Source organism: Halichoerus grypus, chromosome 4 (genome assembly GCF_964656455.1).
Source record: "Halichoerus grypus chromosome 4, mHalGry1.hap1.1, whole genome shotgun sequence".
In the NCBI taxonomy this organism is placed as follows: domain Eukaryota; kingdom Metazoa; phylum Chordata; class Mammalia; order Carnivora; family Phocidae; genus Halichoerus; species Halichoerus grypus.
The window spans coordinates 178,171,525-178,193,887 of NC_135715.1; the positions used below are offsets into that span (position 1 = coordinate 178,171,525).

The 22,363-nt window shown below is 40.3% G+C and overlaps 1 long non-coding RNA gene across 1 annotated transcript in view; it reads left to right on the forward strand.

Moving 5' to 3' along the window:
• The first annotated feature begins 1,156 nt into the window (after positions 1-1,156).
• LOC118539831 (uncharacterized) overlaps positions 1,157-22,363 on the forward strand; it is a 45,567-nt gene continuing 24,360 nt past the window's right edge. The window contains exon 1 of the long non-coding RNA XR_004919353.2: positions 1,157-1,526. This is a non-coding gene — a long non-coding RNA (uncharacterized LOC118539831). The remainder of the gene's footprint in view (positions 1,527-22,363) is intronic.

Below are 22,363 nucleotides of genomic sequence, written 5' to 3' on the forward strand. Positions count from 1 at the left end.
TCTTTAAAGAAAAAGCATAGTGTGAAAGGCACTTCTGGCAAGAGGGCTCATGCTGGTCAGGATGTCCATGGAAGGCTTGTCAAGTTATGGCTGGAAGGATGAGTAGGAGCCACCCTGGCCATGTGGGAAAAAGCCAGGTATTGGAGAAGAACAATTCAAGTAGACAGAATAGCATGTGCAAAGGTCCTGAGGCAGGAGGAAATTGACCCTTTTAAGAAACCAAATAGTCTGAGTCCAGACTGACTGGAGCAGAAGGGGAACACTGAGAGGTGAAGACATAAGATGGAAGAGAAAGAGGATGGGAGACTGATACAGAGGGCGATAAGTGAGGGGGAGGAAGCACAATCTGCTCCTCAGTTCATATAAGACGCTGTCAGCTTCCCTTCCAAGTACTTGAGAACCCAGATAATACCACAGTGTAAAGAAACTGAGGCCAGGTGAACTACTCCCTCTCTTCTGCCATGAAAGAATCCAACTCAGTCCTATTTTCTGGACTACCAAAATAATTGTGTTATATGCCAAGTATGGCCACCCCGCTGTGGGATTACTCCCGTAGTTATCACGGCGTAATCCAACTCTCCCACCTTACACCCACACAGATAAAGCCATTCTTTGCAGCTACTTTAGAGACTACCTCCGCGCTCCCCAGCTCCTGCCTTCCCTGAAACACTCCTTCACTTCACTCCCCCCAGCTCAGCTTCCCACCCCCACCACTTCCTGGCCCTCCTACCATTCCACCAAAAAAACCCGCCCAGGCCTCCAGCCAGGAAAAGTTGTTAAACCCTGTCCTCTGCAAACTTCACAGCACATTTGCTTGAATACCAAAAGAGGATTCTTCTTGGCCAATGAGAAACAAATGAATATGCAGTGATTCGCCACTCGCTGTAAAGCACTGCCAACAATTCCCACTGCTGTGTTCTCTTCTGTTTTTATAATCAATTAAAAAGGCTCAGTTCGTTAGGGGCAGTTTTCACCCTCCCGACAGTGGAAAGAAGCAGCAAGCAGCCCTTCGAAAAGGCACAAAGCTCTTCTGAGAAACGTCTAGCAGAGAGAGCTTCTTACAGTAACATTCTATTTTAACGGTCCTTTAGTGCAGATTTGACAATGGAGCTCCCACTGAAGCCCTCACAGCGGCCTCACTCACCCTAAATAAAAATGACTATGTTGCCAGAGATCGATCATAACCAAGGTATCAACCTCCGTGGGACCCCAGGGGAGGAGAGGGGAAGGAGAAACGCCCTCTCTATGCTTCACTTCGACCCTCCACCCTCTAATCCAGCTTTCCAGTTCCCTATTTAGATGCGCATCCCTTATGCATTTAGGGAATTATTCCTCTGCCCAGTCTCCATAGGTATCAGCTTTCTGAGAAGCGGCTTGTGCTTCTCAGAAACCAAAGGGAGCCTCGCTGGTTTGCAGGCTCGCCCGTGGGTGAGCCCAGGAGCCAGGGAAGGCACCCCCTGACTAACCAGCGTGACACAGCGCACATGAGCACTCGACAGCCACTCATCACGAGCAGCAGATTGAAGGTAATGTCTTAAGAGGTTTTCAAGCTGCTGGGAAATTGGGGGTTTGAGAAATGTTCTCTCAACCTTTTGAAAATTCCAAGTCCTGTGCGGCGAATACGTTGAAATGGTCACAGGAGGAATGGGCAGAGGACTGACAGCTCGCCCCAGCCTCACAGCGCCCCCTGCAGGGCCCTCGGGAGGGACAGGGTGGCACGGCTAAGCCCCACCAAGGGGCGGGTGGGAGAAGTCACAAGGGGCAGGGAGAGCCTGACCGGAGTGCTGTCATGGGGGTGGGGGGTGGCGCGGGCTGCTGGGTAGCTGGAGCCGAGAACAAATGCGGGTCACGTTAACACTGTTTTTCTTAAGCAAGTCAAGTCCAGGGAGCCGCCATAGCGCAGTAACGGCGCAGAACAAAGGGCAGGCTCTCTGCCGCCTTTGCCTCCTGGGGTAGAACCGTTCCTCCCTGAGGGTATTATGTAAGTAGTATCTGGCATCCAGATCGTGGTAATACCAGGCAATAATAAGATAGCAAACGTGACCAGGCAAGACTTTGGGAAGGTTATAAGGTGCCAATGTCCATCTAGCCCAAAGAAACACGAGGTCAAAGGGCAAGCTGCTAAAGGAAAAAGGTAGACAAAATGGTCAGCCTAAGGGGATGAGGCAGTAGATCACTAAGGGCGTGGGTCCTGGATTCATACAACACAGCCCAGGGTTCAGTTTTCCCAGCCTTTCCCTGTTCTGTGGGAACTTCAGTGAGTTACTTCTCTATTAAATGGAGCCAGTGATAACCATCTAGCTCCTAAGGTTGCCTATATTCAATGAGACGATCCACAAAACGTGCTCATCCCAAAGCTGGTCATATGGTAAGCACTTAAAAAAATGGCATCTGTCATTACTTGGTGTGTTAAGGGCAGCCAACACCACCTTCTCCACCACTCAAATGCGGAGGCTCCCATAAGCTCCTGCTTTCACATGTTGGGGATCTACTGAATAGACAGACCTCTCAGCATTCCCGTGCAACTGCATTGATGACATAGATTCCTTACTCCCCATCTTCCTTGATTTTTCCACTGGATTTATCATCCTCCAAATCCTTCTCAAGCTAGCTGTCATTTGATATTAAGCGCTGATTGGAGAGAAAGTGGTTGCTCCTGATAAACGGGTATTAGCCTGGGATAAACAATCAAGGCCATCTGTAATGATGGATGAGTCGTCTGGGTTTGAGTCTGGTCCATTATGGAGTTCCAAGATAAAATGGAAACACACCAGATCCAGTCTTTTCCTGTCTCTGACTAAGCAGCCTAAAGGGAAAGGTCTCTAACTGATGGAGGAATATGGTGCCTCTTGTTAGGAGGAAGGAGTGGGGACACAGTCTCTAACATTCATTGACCTTGCAGTCTTGTTCCAGAAAGACTATCGCTGTGGAGCCTAGGAGAAACAGCAGTATACAGTGCTTTCTCTCACATCCCAAATTACAAAAATAACAGGCACACTCTTTAATAGCAACCTAAGAGAAGTGTCAATTACAAAAATGAAGTATTTAGTAACTGCATAATTATTTAACACATTTCTCCAAATAACTCAAGTTGTTTATAAACAGGCTAAAAAACACCAAAGAGAATATATTACTCTGATAAAACCCAAGTGTTTTATTGCTAACTTTTCATTCACTTCTCTGATTTGGCCTAACAGTCTCTAGAATAAATCAGCGTTAGGTGCCCTCAGAGGACCTACAGAGTCTTTTATCAAAGTCCTAATCAATGTACCACATTTAGACGTCCCACGTCATGAAAGGAGTCTCTAAATCTCCCTTCATCAACCATCAGAGGAATGGTCACCCACCATCATACTGGCACAAACTGTATTTTCTTTTCTTTCTTTTTTTTAGATTTATTTATTTATCTGAGAGAGGGAGAGAGTGCAAGCAGGAGGGGCAGAGGGAGAGGGAGAGGGAATCTGAAGCAGACTCCGTGCTCAGCATGGAGCCGGACGCAGGCCTCAATCTCACAACCCTTAGATCATGACCTGAGCCAAAACCAAGAGTCTGACGCTTAACCAACCATGCCACCTAGGCGCCCCTGTATTTTCTGAAGAACAAGTTAGAAAGGAAGGCAGAGAGGTATGGAATGAGACCAAACACCCAGCTCTTAATCTAGAGCTCATTCTATCAAGATACGTGGAATAATGGCTACCACGCACCCACTAGATACCTTGGTTTTCGTCTGTGGAGAAGTGAGTGACAGACGGGGACTGTGGCTGTAGGGAGTGTGGGGATGGGGGTCCACCTTCTAGCAAGTAGGCCGGATGACCTAAAGCTCTTCCCTTCTCCAGCTTGATACCTTTCTCCCTTTTCCTTCCCAGCCTCCCAACACTGTGCCAGAACAGGTCGAATCTCTGTAGTTACTCCTTCAGTTCACACATGTATTTCCCTCTGCTTACAGCAATCTTGTCCCTTTTCTTGTAACATCTGCTTATCCTTTTCATCTGAGTTTAGACATCTCTTCCAACAAGGTCCTTCCCTGACATACCAACTAAGTAGCGTTATGTGCCTTCCATATGTAATTCTCTGACAAAGTACAGGCCTTCTATCTTAGCATCTATCATAAATTTATTTGGTAAGACTTTTGGTTGCAAGGTGTGGAAATCAGCCTGAGGGACTCTAAGCAATATACAGATGTGGTGTTATCTTTCATAATCCAGGCCTTAGGGAAAGGACTAGCACCAGAAGTTGAAAGTTGATACGATTCTTTCTCCCTCATATTTTGGCTAATTTCTGCATGTCTACTTCCTTTCTATTGGTTTCTGTAAAACAGCTTTCTCTGCTTTCTAGCCATATGGAAGAATGTGGCAGGTGGCTCTAACCACATGCAGAAAACACAATGTCCCTGAATGACAGCCCCAAATTTCTGCCATAATCCTATGGGCCCTGTTTAAGTTAGGCATCTATCTAAGGGCCCATTTTAGAGAAGAGAACAATGGCTATGGGATGAGCTGTTATCCCAAAAGATCTAGAATATCATACTATTTGTTAACTGCCTACTTGCTTGTCTATATCCTTGATCATCAATAAACTTTGTAAAAGTAGGTCAATCGACCATGTCTATCTTATTCACAATTGTATCCTCATGGAACTCTGTGCCAAACATATTACAAATGTCCATTTTGTAATATAAAAAAGATAGAGGCCTAAAAAAAAAAAGTAAAGGCCTGTATAATTCCCTCCATGTCAAAGACCTCCTTCGTCCTATGTTCCAAACCTATTTTGATCCCCCACTCCCATGCTAACCCAACCTCACCACCTATTGTGGATGGTGATCTCCTATATTCCTTTCATATTTTAATCTCTATAAAATCTTTCCTTGTCCTCCACAAACATTCCCAGGGACTTTATACTTTATATGTCTCTCCACCTGGAATAACAGTAAGAAATACAAATTATTTATATCTTACTATGTTGCGGGCATAGTGATAGGCGTATCACATACATTTTGTCTAATCTTACAACATTCAATATTTTGCCCAGCTGAAGCTTGGAAATAGCCAAGTAACTTATTCAAGGTCACAACTAATAAATAATCTTAGTCCATCTGAGTCCAAAATTCAGTATCTTTTTCCTCGTAATCTTTCTACTCATGTAATCTAGTAGATGGAAAGCCCCTCAAATCCAGGAACCATTGATAAATTTACTTCTATATCCCCAGAGACTAACATATTTTATATTTCATAGACGCACATCAGGTATGCTTAATAAATATTTGCTGAGGAATGAATAAATAAGTGAATGAATGAGTAGGTGGGTTCTATTGGAGGAAAAAGATGCATTCACCAAGAACAGCTTTTCTCTATTCTGACAACTTTGTAGTCTTTATATGTCAACAAAATAATTAGCTCAGATGAAACCAATTATATTAGTAGTTCTGTAAAGTTGACATGGCTGGAGGATAGCTTCTATCAGATAAAATCTCTCCCTAAGAAAAAAACATAAAAGCTGCACACGATATAAAACAAAACTAAACTAACACAGCAGCTACTTAAGGCTTTGGAAAACAAACCACGGTTTCTAAGACTTAAGAGCAGAGAGATCAAAGAAAAAGAGACTCTCAGAGAAGGGAGCCTAACGTAATATTGAGCTTCTAAACTTTCAGCATTTGATAAATCCTAAGACTTCGGAAGAAAGAGGCCAATAAATTAGGAAGAATGTTCAACTTCAACGCCACACAAAAAGAATAGGCAGTGCACAGAGGATTTGAAGGGCAGTGAAACTATTCTGTATGATATTACAATAGCGGATATGTGTCCTTATAGATTTCCAGAACCTAGAGACTACCCAAGGCCAAGAGTGAACCGTAACGGAAACTATGAACTTTGAGTGATAATCATGTGTCAATGTCAGTGATGTGTCAGTTGTAATAAATGTGACTCATTGTGCAGCATGTTGATAGTAGCGAAGGTTGAGTGTGTGGGGGGACATGGAGCATGTGGGAACTCTCTGTACTTTCCACTCTACTTTGCTATGAATCTAAAACTGTTCTAAAAAGTCATTTATTAATTAAAAAAAAAAAAAGAAAAGAAGATGAGCTTTCGGCTGTACCCCGGAGCTGGGGAGAAAAAAAAAATCAGTATTTAGGACCTGCCAAAGAGAAGGATCTCTGATTAACATTCCAGGTCTTTAGTTGAGATTCCTGAATGGTAACGTCCTAGGAATTAGAGAAAATTGAAAATAGACAACCCCTCAAAAAACCTGAACTTCGGTCTCGAAGTATCTCAATACCTAATTGGATCAAGATGATTACACTTATGCTAACTCCCTGCAAGAAATCAAATAAATCCTTTCGAGAGGAATATATATCTGTATATATATATATATATTTACATATAATATATAATGTAATTATATATAATATGATTTTATATATAATATATATAATTTGAAAAACAATTACCTAAGCTTCCTTCTCAAGGAAAAGGATATAATTAATCTCAAAGAAGAATGGAGGACAAGGGCAATTAATTAAACAGAAGGCAAATATATAATAGAAAAAAAGAGAAGAGGTTTTTTTCAAAAATATTAATAAAATTGATAAATCACTAGCAATACAGAACAAGAAAACAAAAGAGAAAGAGAGACAGCACAAATAATATCAGGACAGTAAAAGGGAACTGCATTACAGATCCTATGGAAATTTGAAAAAACAGTAAGAGGGTATTATGCACAATTTTATGCCAGTAAATTTGAAGTCTTTTTTTTTTTTTTTAGTAAATTTGAAGTCTTAAATAAAATGTAAGCATCCCTGAAAAATTTTATTTAACAAAACTAACACACAACAAAAATTAAAAATCTGAATAGGTTATAAAAAGAAATTTATTTGGTAATTTCAAAACTCACCCAATAAAGAAAACTACCGGTCTAGATGGCTTCATTGGTGAAATATCCCAAATATCTAAAGAGGAAATGATGCCAATATTAAATTGGAGAACAGAAAAAGATTTAAAAAGAAAATCTTTACAACTTTTTTTATAAAGCAAGATTAACCTTGATACCAAAACCTGACAAGAATGTTACAAGAAAGGAAAATTATAGGCAAATTTGTCTTGTAAATGTAGGCATAGTAATTTTAAACAAATATTAGCTAATTGTACTCAGTAAAAGTATAATAAGGATAATATATCATTGCTAGATGGGATTTATTCCAGGATTTCTTTTAAAGATGAATAATATTTAAAAATATATCAATGTAATTCACCATATTAACAAAATAAAAGAGAAACATTTCTCAATAGATGCAGGGAAGCATTTGATAAAAAATAAGTACATATTTATGATAAAAACAAAACTTTTAGTAAACCAGGAATAAGAAATTGTTTTCAACCTAACAAAGAACAGCTTTCCCCAAAACAATAGCTAATAGTGAAAGATTAAAAGTGTACCCCTTGCCATTTCCAAGATCAAGAATGAAACGAGGATATCTGACATCACAATTTTATTCAACATTGTAAGGAATATCTTAGCCAGTGCAATATAATAAGAAAAAAAGTATAAAGACTTGAAAGGAAACAATAAAACTCTCATTATTTGTAGAAAATATAAATGTGTGCATAGAAAATGACAAAGAACCAATAAACAATAAGTGAAAGTTGTTGCCTACCAGGTCAATATGCAAAATTAAGTTCATCTCCATACAACAGAAGCAAATAATGAGAATATAAAATTTGAAAATAAAACTTCATGATGCTATCAAGAATAATCATCTATTTAGGAATAAATCAAACAAAACCTGTGAAAGTTGTCTATCTATAAATCAGAAGTTATTACTGAGATTAATTAAAGAGTATCTGGACTAATGGAGAAATATACCATGTTCTTGGATTGGAGAATTGAATGTGGTCAGTTTCTTCACATTGATCTAGGGATCAACAAATCCCAATCAAAATTCCAACAGTGTATTCGCATAGTTTGACAATCTGTTTTATAAACTTCATATGAAAATGCTAGAATAGCCAAGGCAATCTTAAGGTAAAGGAGAAAATTGAAAGAATTTATCACTAGATAGCCAGAACTATCATAAAATTATTAGGGGAATATAGTATTGATTCAAAGATATACAAATAGATCAATGGAACAAAAGAGAAAGTAAAGAAATAGACCACATGATTTATGGAAAAAGTGACAGGGCTATGCAGTGAAGAGAGGGTGGTCTTTTTAATAAATGATGCTGAGTCAAATGGATATTCATATATTTAAAAAATTAATCATGATCCTTACTACACATTATACACAAAAATCAACTCCAGGTACATTTTAGACCTTAAATGTGGAAAGGAAAAGCTTCTAGAAGAAAATATTGGCAACTGTCTTTATGAGCTTTAGAAAAATAAAGATTTCTTAAACAGTCAAAAAAGCTCTTAAAAAGGAGCAAAGATTGATAAATTACACTATGTTAAAATTAAGAAGTTCTGTGTATCAAAATCATCATCAAGAAAGGATAAGAAAATCATTATTAAGAAAGCATGGCTGGGAGTGGGGAAGGATATTCAGGAGTCATATCCAAAACATACAAAGAACTCCTATAAGTCAATAAAGAAAATATGGGTAAGTAAAAGAAAAATAGTCACATATGAATAGACGCTTCACATAAAAGAATAGATAAATGATCAATAAACATATATTAAAATGTGCTCAACATCATTATACGTCAGAGAAACAAAGTATCGAAAAGTTTGAAAACAGGCCATACTGAGCGCGGGGAAGTATGCGGAGCAATTAGAACTATCATATCGTATTGGTGGCGATGTCGACTGATAATCATTTGGTTAGGCTCTGGCAGGATCTACTGAAGTTAAACCCACACATAACCTGTGACCAGCAATTCCACAGTGACTCAACTGATTTGCATACAAATGTGCACCAAAGCATGTACAGGAATGTTTTGAGCAGCACTGTTCATGGCTCTTCAAGACTAGAAATAACTAAAATGTTTACCCACAGTAGAATGGATAAATAACTTATAACTGTATAATGTGCATCAGTTCGCATCCTCTGGGAAGCACACGATCAGATGCGGTTAGGAGTGCACGATATTTACTGATGGATGGAGCAGGAGTACGGAGAGTAAGTCTTCAGAAGGCAATGCAGGTCATGTTGACCTGTAAAACAAAGAGGGAAGGAAGGAAGATTGGGAGAGGAGCTTAGACGTGGTATGGCTCTGAGAATATCTCAGCTGGTCCAGTGGGGGGCGTCCATGCAAATACTGGCCAGAGGAGTCCCCACTGAGCACAAATACTCGGACCCTAAGGCCAACCCCCCCAGCCATGCTCAGTCACTGGTTGGATACTGCCCCCAGAGAGCAGGTCCTAGAGGTTCAGCCGCATCAGTGGATCCAAAGCACTGTACCGGGAGGCTGTTGGTTAACCACTCCTCAGTCTGACACTCACACCGCCATGGCCTCCATACAGTGGAACACTGTAAACCAATACAAATAGACAACCTATCACAAAATACAACAACGTGGAAAGATCTTACAAATACAATATTGGGCAAAGACCTAGGGGAAGGGAAGGGAAGGGAAGAGAAGGGAAGGGAAGGGAAGGGAAGGAGGAAGGAGGAAGGAGGAAGGAGGAAGGGAAGGAAAGGAGGAAGGGAAGGGAAGGGAAGGAGGAAGGAAGGAAGGAAGGAAGGAAGGAAGGAAGGAAGGAAGGAAGAAGGAAGGAAGGAAGGAAGGAAGGAAGGAAGAAGGAAGGAAGAAGGAAAGGGCACCTACTGCATGATTCCATGTATACAGAGTTCAAAAACAGTCCAAAACAATTCATGATGGCAGATGTCAGAATGATTACCTTTAAGCAGGGCCAAATGACTGGGAAGGGGCATTCGTTAAGCTATTGGGACTTACACATAATGGTCTGAGTGTGGTTACGTGTGTGTTCACTTTGATACACCATGATTTGTAGACTTTCTGTAGGTACATATGTATGCAACACTTCAGTAAAAAATAACTTACTTAAAAAAAAAAAAAAACTGGTATAGCCAGACAATGCTATTCACAGGAATAGATGTCCTATAAATCCAGAGAATGAGAATAATGGCTTTGCAGAAGGTAGTGAAATAGGAAGAGAATAAAACATATTTATTTTGACATAGAAAACTCAAATAATTTTACCAAAATATTTCTATAATTATTAAACTTCTATTGTTAATGGGAAACAGGTGATGCTGCTGCCTTATTTATTTTCATAAGCAACATTTTGATGGGTTAATAGTGATGTATTTTTATTCTGAAAAAGCTGGCGCAGACCTGAAATATTAGCTTAACACAGCACTTCTCAACTTTTTCCAGGCTGACACAGTCAAAGCTTAGACAAACTGCCATTATGATGCTCCTTTAGCTGAATTTGCATACCACTTTGCATAATAATTGATGCCTGTATTACTTGAATATCTTTATAAATTGCCTCCCCAGCAAGACGTGCGCTTCCTTTTGCCCTTGGCTAAGCCAATAGGTACCAATGGTCTCAAATGGCAACAGAATGGGGAGAGAATGGGAAAAACAGAGAGACCACTGGACTGCAGGTACAGGATGGATTTTGGAACTCAGAGGAGTTATCTAGATTCACGTAACTGAGGAGACATTTATTCAATCCATAAATAAGTATTAGAAACAGCAATGTGCCAGGCACTGTTGTAGGGGCTTCTCATTCCTGCCTATTTCCATAGGCTAGCTATGAATTAGCACAAGTGGACCCCCTTGCAGGAATGGATCAAAAATATAAGACTGGGTCACGCCGAACTGAATCTTGCTCACCTCTGGTACTAATTCAGGATGCAATACTGCCAGAATGCATCCTAGAGATCATATGGTTTGGCCTCCTCGGTTTACAACCCAGGAACCTATAGACCAGAATGTTCAACCCCTTGCTCGGTATCATAGAGATCTAATTAGTACCAGAAGTCTGTGTTTCTCCTGAAGAGAAGCTAAAACGAGTGATGACAGGCCTATCTCTGAGGACTTGACTAGTGGATAATCTTTGTGGCACTGAAACCCTTCCTATCCCAAAGAACAATCTATGAATCTGATCCTTTGCTTAACCCAGCCTTTAGTCACCATCCAAAAGCCTTTGGCTTCACATAAAATCAGCAGAGAAACATGTTGGAGAGAAGCCACGTCTCTGCTTGGACAGCTCTGTAGATTTCTTGTCACCCTGGAAGTCACATATCTGATGGTTGATAGGAGACCCACTGAGTCTTATTTTTAAATGCCTGCCAAGCTTCTCACTTGGGGTCCAACACTCAATGCAAGCCCAGTACACTCCGTACGTCTCAACATCTGCTCTCGTGGCTAATACCAGTCAGGCCCAAAGAAATGTTTTCACTTATTTGTCTCCCGATGGCCTAGGAAACCATACTTGAAGGCTGTGGGGCCATGTGTCTTGTGCTGTCCCTGGTAACAGAGGTAGACAATGCAAACAGAATGGAATGGGGGAAGCTTAGGTAAGAGACAAATCAAATAACTTGTGAAATCTTCCTCTCAACACCAACATGATAACTTCTTAGAAAACAAAGTATAATTTCTCAGTCAAGTATCTCTTTTCTTGCTTCTCTTCAGTTTCCAATTTGTGATTCCGGGGAGTACTAGGGAATGCACAGGTAAGTGTAGAAGTTACACAGTGGCTGATGGAAGATTTTACGATATTAAACAGTTTACTTCACTCTTAAATCTGTGTGCATACACACACCAAGTTTTTGCATTGGTCACTAATTGGACATTGGATGCAAAATTGCAAATACTTATAATTTTACAAAGTATTAAATAAGGTTTAACTAAATGTTTTTATTGAATTATGATTGACATACAGCATTATGTTAGTTTTAGGTGTACAACATAGTGATTTGATATTTTCATACCTTATGAAATGATCATCAATAGATCTAGTTACCTGTTGTTACTATACAAAATTTTGTTTTTTGTTTTTTGTTTTTTTATTTGTAAGAAAGAGGGAGGGAGAGAGAGAGGAAGGCAAAGGGAGAAGCAGGCTCCCCACTGAGCAAGGAGCCCGATGTGGGACTCGATCCCAGGACCCTGGGATCATGACCTGAGCCGAAGGCAGATGCTTAACCAACTTGAGCCACCCAGGTGTCCCCATACAAAGTTATTATAATATTATTAACTATATTCCTTACACTATACTTTATATCCCTGTGACTTACTTATTTTACAACTGGAAGTTTGGACCTCTTGATGGCCTTCACTTATTTTTCTGGTTTTCTCTACCACACTCCCCATTGGCAACCACCAGTTTGTTCTCTGTGTCTGAGTCTGTTTCTGTTTTGTTTTGTCTTATTTGTTCATTTGTTTTGTTTTTCAGATTCCACATATAAGTAAAATCATATAGTATTTGTTTTCTCTGTCTGACTTGTGTCACTTAGCATAATACCCTCTAGGTCCATCCATGTTGTTGCAGATGGCAAGATCTCATTCTTCTTTATAGCTGAGTAATATTCCATTGTCTATCTCTACCACATCTTCTTTATCCATCCATCTAGCAATGGACATTTATTGTTGCTTCCATATCTTGGCTATTGTAAATAATGCTGCAATTAAATATTAGTACCAAAAATGCTCAATAACACAATAGGGAGGCAATCAACTAAACTCAGACTGGAGAAAATTCTATAGGACAAATAAGGCAGTTAGTTCCATAATTAAAATGAAAAGGAGAGAGAGAGAGACAGCGACAGAGAGACAAAGAGAGAAAGAGAAATAGAGAGACAGATAGAAAGGAAAAGAAAACCAAAAGATTAAAAGACTTAAAGGATATTTCAGCAAATCACAATGTGTGAGCTTTACTTGTGTTTTGATACCAACTATAAAATATGCATGTGACATTTGACATGACTGAAATATTGAACATTTGTTAGTTCTTTGTTTATATGAAGGAATTATTGTTATCTTTAAGGCATGATGATAATAATGTGGTTGTGTTAAAAATCTCATCTTTTAGAGATGTTGCTGACATATTTACAGATCAGATTATAAGACACGTGGTATTTACTTCAAATTAATGGGGGAGGTGCAGATAGGAAGGTAAAGTGAAATAAGTCCATGAGCTGAGCAATTAACTGAACCAAGGTAATAAGTCTATGGGAGTTCATTATACTATTCCGCCTACTTTTGTATGTTTGAATTTCTCCATAATAAAAAGGTTGCAAGAAAACAAAGAAAAGGATTTTTAAGTAAAATTTTGTGATTCAGTGTAACTTAATTTTATTGAGAATGTTGATATTTTTTAATAACACGTTTCCCTTTTAACCTTGTAGATAATTTTGAATAATTTAGATTTACTGCTTTGAAAATTTAAAGTAATATTTTCAATTGTTAAAAATGTCACTTTTACTTGAATTTACATCACTGATGAAAATATTTTCAAGTTTTGTAAGCTGTGAGTCTACATAGACATGTTCTTTTTTAGATATTTTAGGTATGTACTTAATATACATGTTCTTTTTTAATCCTTTAGATTCTTGAGAATGAGTACAAACTGAGAACATGATAGAAATGAAAAATATAAAAGGGAGGCTCAGAAAAGAGCTTAGAAGAGAACAAATCGCTGAGAAGAAAAACAGAAATGGAAATTTTCCAAAGAGGTGGTTGGCTTACGTTTTTGAAAACTGGAAACAATGAAAAAGAGTAGGCTTGTGTTAAACATAATGCACATAAAATTCATGAGGAGGATATTACACATTTGATGTAATTACTCATCCAAACAATGAAAACGTGCAAAACTGTTATTGGCGTCAAGCCCTGGGTTTGTACAGCTCAAATAAAATCTTTGTGTTTTTACGTCTTTTCCTGCATGAAGACTGAACTACAACACAAGATAATGAGAGTGGGTGAGGACCCCGGTTCAACTCCTGCCCCGGGCCCTGTGGTGGGAAGTGTTGGGGAAGGGGACTGCCAGGAGATATGCAGAGCCCTCTGCCCATGAGTGGTAGTTAGTCCCTTTCAGAAAATAATTCCCAACAAAGCAATAATAATAAGTTTAAAACATTATATTTTGTATTATAGGATTTCCAAGAAGAAAGAGAGTTGTAAAGCTCTGATCATTTCCAACATTGGGGAAGGCTCATGGGAGGAAGTAGGACTTGCCTGAGCTCTGATGGAAGAAAGAATATCATTAAATGGATTGGAGAAAGATCATTCCAGACACAAGACCGTGCAAAAGTACAGAGGCCAGAATAAGGGGTCTTGTCTCAAGGACACTGATGAATGGAGACAGACCTCAGTCAGTTTTACACCATGAGTGCAGATTTAAACTGGATTAGTCTGGCCCCGCTAAGTAAATGCTCAGGAACTGAAATATTATAGCCGCAACATGGCTAGCAGAGGAAATGAAACGGGAGCCTGTAAACCCTGAAGGCTAGAGCAGGAATGCAAATTCAGAGAACTCAACATAGTTTTATTTGGGGGCTGTACCATAAAGGTGACTTAGGGAGACCCAAGGGCCAGGGTTCTGCGTGCATGTGTGCGGGCCCTTAGTGATCATTAACTTTGGAGGAAAAAAAAGAAGTTACATGGCCTTGCAAGTAAAAATGATTAAGGTATTTCTTGTAGCTATTTCTGTGTGTCATAAAAACAGCAGGATTTTTTAGAATGGGCTGATATTCTTTATCCCAGCCCTCCCTAAAGGGAATTAAAGAGCTGAGACCTGTAGGAATTTATTGGTCTGACGGGAAGAAAACACAGCACCAAAGGAGCTCACACATTCCCAGTGACTCACTTGAGTGTCTATCTAAATGCAAAGCCTGGTCTTATTTTTTGAAACCAGCTTTCTGGGAGACTGTTTAAGAGTTAAGGGATTACAAGAATAAGTCATTGATCTGCCATTTCTAAGGCTAACAAAGAATTTCATATTACCAAGACCAGACATTGCCTTTAAACCGACCGGTTTTCACCAGAGGGGAGGCGGGAGGGTGTTTTTGTTTGCTTTGCAATGATGTGAAAGTTGCGTGACATTCTTGGGCAGAAAAGAAAGAGAAAATACTCAATCTTATGAGAACATTTTTCCATGTTCTCCTTGAAAAAGGCAAATTAGAAATTATCTTGGACAGAGTGTGCAAAATGGAATGACCCCAAGCTCTTTGCAGGGTGGCCTATCTTTTTAAATCAAGCCGTTGATTTACTGTGTACTTAGAAGACACATTGTTTTTAGTCAGAACAATTCCAGGTGAAAGATGAGACACATAATACAGAGATCATTCCGTTACTCCATTGATGAAACCAAGCCAAATAAATATTTTACAGGCTTTTGACAAATACTTTGATTAAAGGAATTACAGGTAGGGGCAACGTGCCACCAACAAAGACTCCTCAACAACATAAAGCAACTGAGTTTTAAAACAAATACACCAAACTTCACACATCTCAATAAATATGCCCCCCCACCGCCACCGGCCGCCGAAGGGGTTACCTTAGGAAGCTATAAGCTTTAAATAAGGCTGCAGCAATTTCTTGAAAGACTTTTCTGGTTAGGGCTTCAGGGAGAGCACTCTATCGTTTTGACTATCTTCCAAAATAAAGGAACTTCAACACATGAAAATAGATTTTCATCTCTGAAAAGTAATCAAAAATCCATCGAAAGGAAGTCTGGAGACTGAGAAGTGGTTGGGCTGAGTAATACTAGTTTTATTTAGAAATAACAGAATGGGGTGACTTCTAAGCCCCTTCGAAATTAGATCTGGAGACAATTTCCAGGAATAATTACGAAAACGATTTGTTCAAATAGGTGTAATGACTCTGAACGATGGTGAAAGGAAAAAAGATGGACTTTGCATAGTTAGACATTTCATACCTAAATATTCGAATATATGTACAACCATTCCCAAGTGGCTATATGTATCAAAATGTGCCATGTGCATGCCCTCCATCCGAGCAGTTCCCCTTCAAGGACATTATCCTGCAGACAAATGGAGAAATAAACAAAAATACCAATGCAACACCACTCATCGCTGAATTGGTGAAAAACTAAAAACAGACTCATCATCACCAGTTAAGGATTAGTTAAATAAGACATACTAGCGCAGGGACAGAAAGCATGAAGCTGTTTAAAAGGATGATGCAGAGCTGCGAGGCCACATGGATTTTATGCCACGTGCCAACTGCAATCAAACACGGTGCTGAGAAGGATTCTGAGACTGAACTTAGTCTTGCAGAAAGCAAGCTGTTACCCGTTTTACTGATGCCCGCAGCAACAGCAGAGTAAAGCAAGTGGTGGTCCAATGGCCAGGTTTTGCCTTCCCTAACGTAGCTATTAGCGTTAAGACAGGTAGTTCACTAGAAGGAATTTAACAGGGAGAGCTAGTTACAGATGCACTGAAAAAAGCTGCAAGAGGAAATAGGGGAAGTGGAACAAGCCAATGATTTACAACCACAGGAAGGCACTGCCCCCCGTAGGGCTAGAGGACCACTGGAGAGGGGCTGCCCAAACTGTCCCCCAAAGGCCATCTAGGGCGAATCAGAGTCACAGAAGAGATGGAGCCCCCTCCAGAGATCGGAGCCGCTTTGTTGGCGCGCAATCAGTGAGGTCACACGGTACACCCTAACTCAGGAGCGCCCCTCCTGGCTTGATGTTCTGCTGTCATCTTGAAATTTTTAATGATTTTGAACAAGAGATCTGCATTTTCAGATAAACTCCGGGGACTCCACCCAACAAAGAGAGAGACTAAGATCATATATCCAGGTTGTGTCATCTTCCCACCTTTCAGGCTTCCGTTAGCCTAACTGCAATGAAAGCTCTTGGGAAAAAGGCGGCGTCGTTTGGAGGGACGGTCCGAGAAGGAGGGGATGGCAGTGAAGGGGGGCGGGCCTGAGAGTTCACAGGAAAACGGCAGGCCCACCAAGTATATACGCCTTACCACGGACAGAGATTCATAGATATTAAGGATTTAAAAAGTTCTAGAACATGGAACAGTGTGTGACCCTGTTTATCTAAATGTGCACATATTTGCATTCATCTTTCTAAAGATTTATTTATTTATTTGAGAGAGAGAGAGAGAGCATGACGGGGAGGGACAGAGGGGGAGGGAGAGAGAATCTCAAGCAAACTCGCCCTGAGCGCGGAGCCTGACGCAGGGCTCGATCTCATGACCCCGAGATCATGATCTGAGCCAAAACCAAGAGTCGGGCGCTTCACCGACTGCACCCCCTGCGCCCCCTATTTGCATTCATTTTTAATAGTCAGGAGGTATTATACACCAAGGTGTTTAAAAAAGTGGTAGGTGAGTACAAATATGGCTATTTTCCATACTTTTTGTGTAACTATATTTTCTGATACTTTATATATGTGTGTGTGAATTATATATCCCTCTATATAATTTATGTATACCTATATATGTATTTTTTTTTTTAAGATTTTATTTATTTATTTGAGAGAGAGAAAGCGAGAGACAGAGCACAAGGAGCTGAGGGGGGAGGGAGGAGCTGAGGGGGAGGGAGAAGCAGGTTCCCGGGTTGAGCAGAGAGCCCTACTCGGGGCTCCCTGCCAGGACCCTGAGACCTTGACCTGAGCCAAAGGCAGATGCTTAACTGACTGAGCCACCCAGGTGCCCCATATGAATTTATATATACCTAGATGAATTTATATATATATATATGATGTTATAATACATGAAAGAGTTTTATTTTTTTAATTTAAAAATATACGAAGAGGAGGACCTGCTTGTGGAATGAGCAATCCTCTATCTCTTTATCATTAGGGGGAAGCCAGAACAGAAATTTAGCGACAAACTCACGCTTGTCCAACATGCAGGGAGCCAGAGTTGACTGAATCCTGAGGGAAGACCCCCTTGGATTGGGTGACCAGGAGCCCACTGGGGGTGATCTGAAATCTAGTAAAAAGTGCATAGGTGAAGGACAAAGATTTCAAGTTGGTGATGAGTAATATAAACAGTAAATAAAGGCAACTCCCTCAGAAATAGGGCAGCAGAAGGAATCGAGAAGGGTGTGTTTGCAAGTTACGGTGCCTGGCTGAGGAGAGAGGGGCATTGCTGTTTAACCAACAACCAGGGCTGATGTCACCCAGATAGGGGGACTCACCCAGAGTCCTTTCTGGGGTGGCCTGGGGGAGGGGCCATTTCTCCCGTAGAGCGGTAGCAATTCCTGATGTTTTCCTCTTCTTCTGAAAGCCCTGCGAGTCACCAGCCCTGCTGGTGGTTGTATAGGAAGACCAGGGCGGTAGGGACATGTGATGAGGGCCACATCTCAACCAGCCTTCCGCCTCTCATACCCTTTCCTTCTGTACCTGCTGTTAGGTTTCAGTTCATCTTAATTTTGTTGGAATTCAGGAGACTTACAGACATTCTGATTTCCCATTAGCTGGTGTGTACTCAGTAGAAAAATAGAGTAGAATGTCAATTTTTAAAACTGCCTAATTAGTACCATACAAAAGAAATGACTTACATATCATTGGTTCCTTTTTTTTTTTTTTAAAGGAAAGCTACAAATGCTTTCCTGCTGAATAAATTACCGTTTAAAAGTTAATTTAGACATAAAGTTACTCCATTTACGGGATAATTTCTCAAGATGCTGAGCTTGAAGTCAGTCACTCTCGATCTTTAAAGTGATTGAATTTTTGTGCAGATGATTGACTATGCCATGTTTTTATAATGCTTCAAAAACCCACTTGAGGGACAATCACCTTTTCTCTTTCTTAAAAAAAAAAAAAAATGCCCTGAGAAATGTTGCCTTGATAGGAAGCGAATGCTGCTCTATGGTAAATATTGTTAAAGCAATCTTAAAAATGAATGGCTTATGTTGACAGTTTTTCTTTCTTAGCAAAGAAGCTGAGAACCTAGGGAGGAAAACCCTTCAAAGTTCTCTGCATATTAATCCACCCGATGGAAACTTTTGGAATTCAGCAAGGAAATTCTTTGGAATCAGGATCAGACAGCGGAGTGCTGCTTCGGTTAATTTTACATTGTGGTTTCTAGACATACAATCCTAATCTATGTTTACTCATTCTTCTCATACAGAATCATTAACCCTGCTCTCCCCCTGTTTGTTAATGCACATGTGAGTCTCACCGGGTATCACCCAGCTTTTTCCTTAATCGCCATGCGCCACGTATAAACCTGCCTCCCTCTCGGAAGAGCTCTGTTTACCCACCCTTATCACCTCCCCACAGTCTGCTCAGCTGCAGGAGACTCTGTGACAAGGGGCCATAAATGTGACACTGTCCTTGAAAGATATCAGTAAAATTTTACATTATTATCCTGGTTTGGGGGGTGGGGGAGCCGAAAGACTCTTCAAAAGGAGCCAGATGATTTTCTTTTGTCAAAGGTTAAATGGATAATTAATTTGCGTCTGTGCCTTTCCACAGCCATTTTACACCTGTCTGATAGAATAAATTATAAACCGTGAAAAAGAAACAGTTCCCTTATTTGAACATTGCTGAATAAAATCTTTGAAAGTGTTCATCGTTTTAAATGATTTCAAAATAATAAGCACCAGGTTCTTGTTTCTATCATTGTCAAGCTTCAGCTTCGGTTTGAGCCATGAAGTGGTGAGCGCCTCCTCCAGGCGCCAGGTACTTTGAGAGGTCAAGATAAACATAGACGCTCGAGTTACTCACCCGACAGCAATGCAAAGCAGAGGAAAGGGCTGTGGAAGACTCAGCAGAAGAAGCTAGAAGGAATAAGCTTCTATTAATAGAATGTCCAGAGAAGGTTTGTACGAGGGTTTTTTGAATCTTGGACTAATCCTTGAAATATGGGTTCAACGTCAACAAATCAAAATGGCAGAGGAAGCAGACGGATCATAAGATGAGTAAAAGGAAAAAAAAAGGGGGGGAGGTAGAAGGGAAAAGAGAATGGGTCCACGTAGAAGACTTGAGGTTATATAAAACGTGTTTTGAATTCAACTCTTCAGGCAGAAGAGTGCAGAACATTCTTACACATGGAGACTTGGTGTGATAACCACTGGGTTTGAGAAGGAAGACTCCAAGAGCAGTGTGGGGGATGAGTGCCGGAGAGATACGGGTAGTCAGAGAAGTCAGTAAGGACAGCTCCAGTGGTAGAGGTGAGAGAAGGGGAGGGTCAGGACAAGGCAGCAGGAACAGGAAATGGAGAAGCGGGAATAGACAGGGGATAGGAGCATGGTGATCAATTCAGGTAGCAAGAGAAAGGAAGAGAAAATGAAGAGAACTCTAAGATTTCAATGATGATTTTTGTGATGGCGTTATTAATAGAACTAGAAAAGATAAGAAAAGGGGTTTTGAAGAGGAGATAATTGGGCAGAATTAAAAAAAGAATGAGGCAGAGTATTAAGGGACACATAGGTGGAAGTTACCAATGGAGTTGAGAACAGGAACTTGGAGCTCTGGAGAGAGGAAGGGCAGGGACCTAGGTTTGCAGATGAATGTCATCAGGAAATTAGGAAAAATAAAAAGACAAAATCAGAGAGGGAGACAAATCGTAAGAAACTCTTAACTATAGGAAACAAACTGCAGGTTGTGGGGGTGGGGGGATAGGGTAACTGGGTGATGGGCATTAAGGAGATCACTTGATGTAATGAGCACTGGGTGTTATATGCAACTGATGAATCACTAAACTCCAGCTCTGAAACTGTTAATACACTATATGTTAATTAATTGATTAAAAAAATAAGAGTAATGGAAGTAATAAAATATCAATGACTATGATATAAAGCAAAAAATATGGAAATAAAATATGGAAATAAATTAAATATTAAATATGGAATGGGAGAAAAATGAGGAACATGAGAATGATCCACCAGAAAGAAAAACCAGGAAAATGCAGTAACCCAGCTGCCAAAGTAAGATCTTTTATTCTTTCTTTCTTTTTTTGCCAGGGTGTAAGGGCTTGAGATGGGAGTAGGAGGGAAAAAAGCAGAAGCAATCGTGCAAAAATTCCTTTTTCAGAAGTTTAGCAGTGAAAGAACGGAGAGAGATGGTCAGTAGCAAGAAGGCATATCAAGTTTTGAAATAGGAGAATTCCGTAAATAAGATCCACTGACGGAACAAGAGAGAGAAACAAGGAGCTAGGATATACTCTTGCATGAGGCCAGGTCAGGCGCTACCATGGGGGTCATTGAAATCAGTGGTCCCACTTGCAAGGAAGTCTGGGAAGCACAGTAAACCAAGAACTTTGGCTAGGTTCAACACCTGCAAGGAGAAGGAAAGGGAGAGCAAGAACGTTGCAAAGCTCGGGAACAGTCAGTGCTGGAGGACTTGAACAATGAGATTTTAGATCCCCAGACACCAAAAGGCTGGAAGGAGATAAAATCAAGGCTGCACATGAAGGGTCTTGCTTGGAAAACAAGGAAAATACAGGAAGACTCTGGAGAAAGAGCCATCAGCTAGAGTGTGTTGGGGAGCGGAACCGGTCAGAGTTACACAAGGCTTGTGCCGGCCCCAAGGGGAGTGTGATAAGAAATCAGATGTAACAGGGTTTCTAAGCATCATTGACGGTGCTGCTGAGATTAGAGAACATTGATTTGTAGCGCGTCCATTTATATATAAAAATGGTACCATGTGCATGAGTATTGGCTAGCTAGCCAAGAGCTAATGCACACATACAATATTTTATCTCCAGTAATGGTACTTAAATTTTTTTAGTAAAGCCCAACAGTCAAACACAATTTTAACTTGACCTCCTTCCTGATGTGGGTGCATTTACTGAACGCTGCCTCATTGCCTTTTACTCACTCAGCATTTCTTGTTAGTTTTTAAAAACCAAAAAGAATTGATTTGTTTTCCTCGGCAGTTCTGAAATCACCCTAATCATTAAGTTGTATTTAGGAGAAAAGGAAGGAAAAAAAAACAGTTTCTATCTTGAACATGCTTATATTTTTGGCAAGCAAAATAGTCTTTTAGAGATACATTCTTGGATGCCCCGGGCTAAAGGTGACCAGCGTTCCCTTTGCTAGTGGTGCGCAGTGAACCAGGGCTCTGGGCATTGGAAAGCACCTTATGGTCCTGGTTCTATGACACTTGTCAGACGCCTACCTACCTCTGAGCCCTCTGCCCTCCTTTTGCTTTCGGCCAAAATCCCACTGAACAGGGGCAAGCACAGAGATGCCCAGGAGCAGATGGTAATTTCAAAAGCAGAAAAAAAGGTGACAAAGAATGGCTTCTGCTCTTACCTAAGTTAATTGAATGATCTACTGTGCTTAAGACAAATGAGTTGGGGGGCAGGGACCATTATTTGAGAGCAGGAAGATGTTTTCATGAATATTTTCCATTTCTAGAACTCTCCTATAGAATACTAACAAGCATTTATCAGCGAACCTTCACTGCAGACCCCAAATGACAAGCATTTCTTTGTATTGATGGCCCATTAGAGAAGGACCATT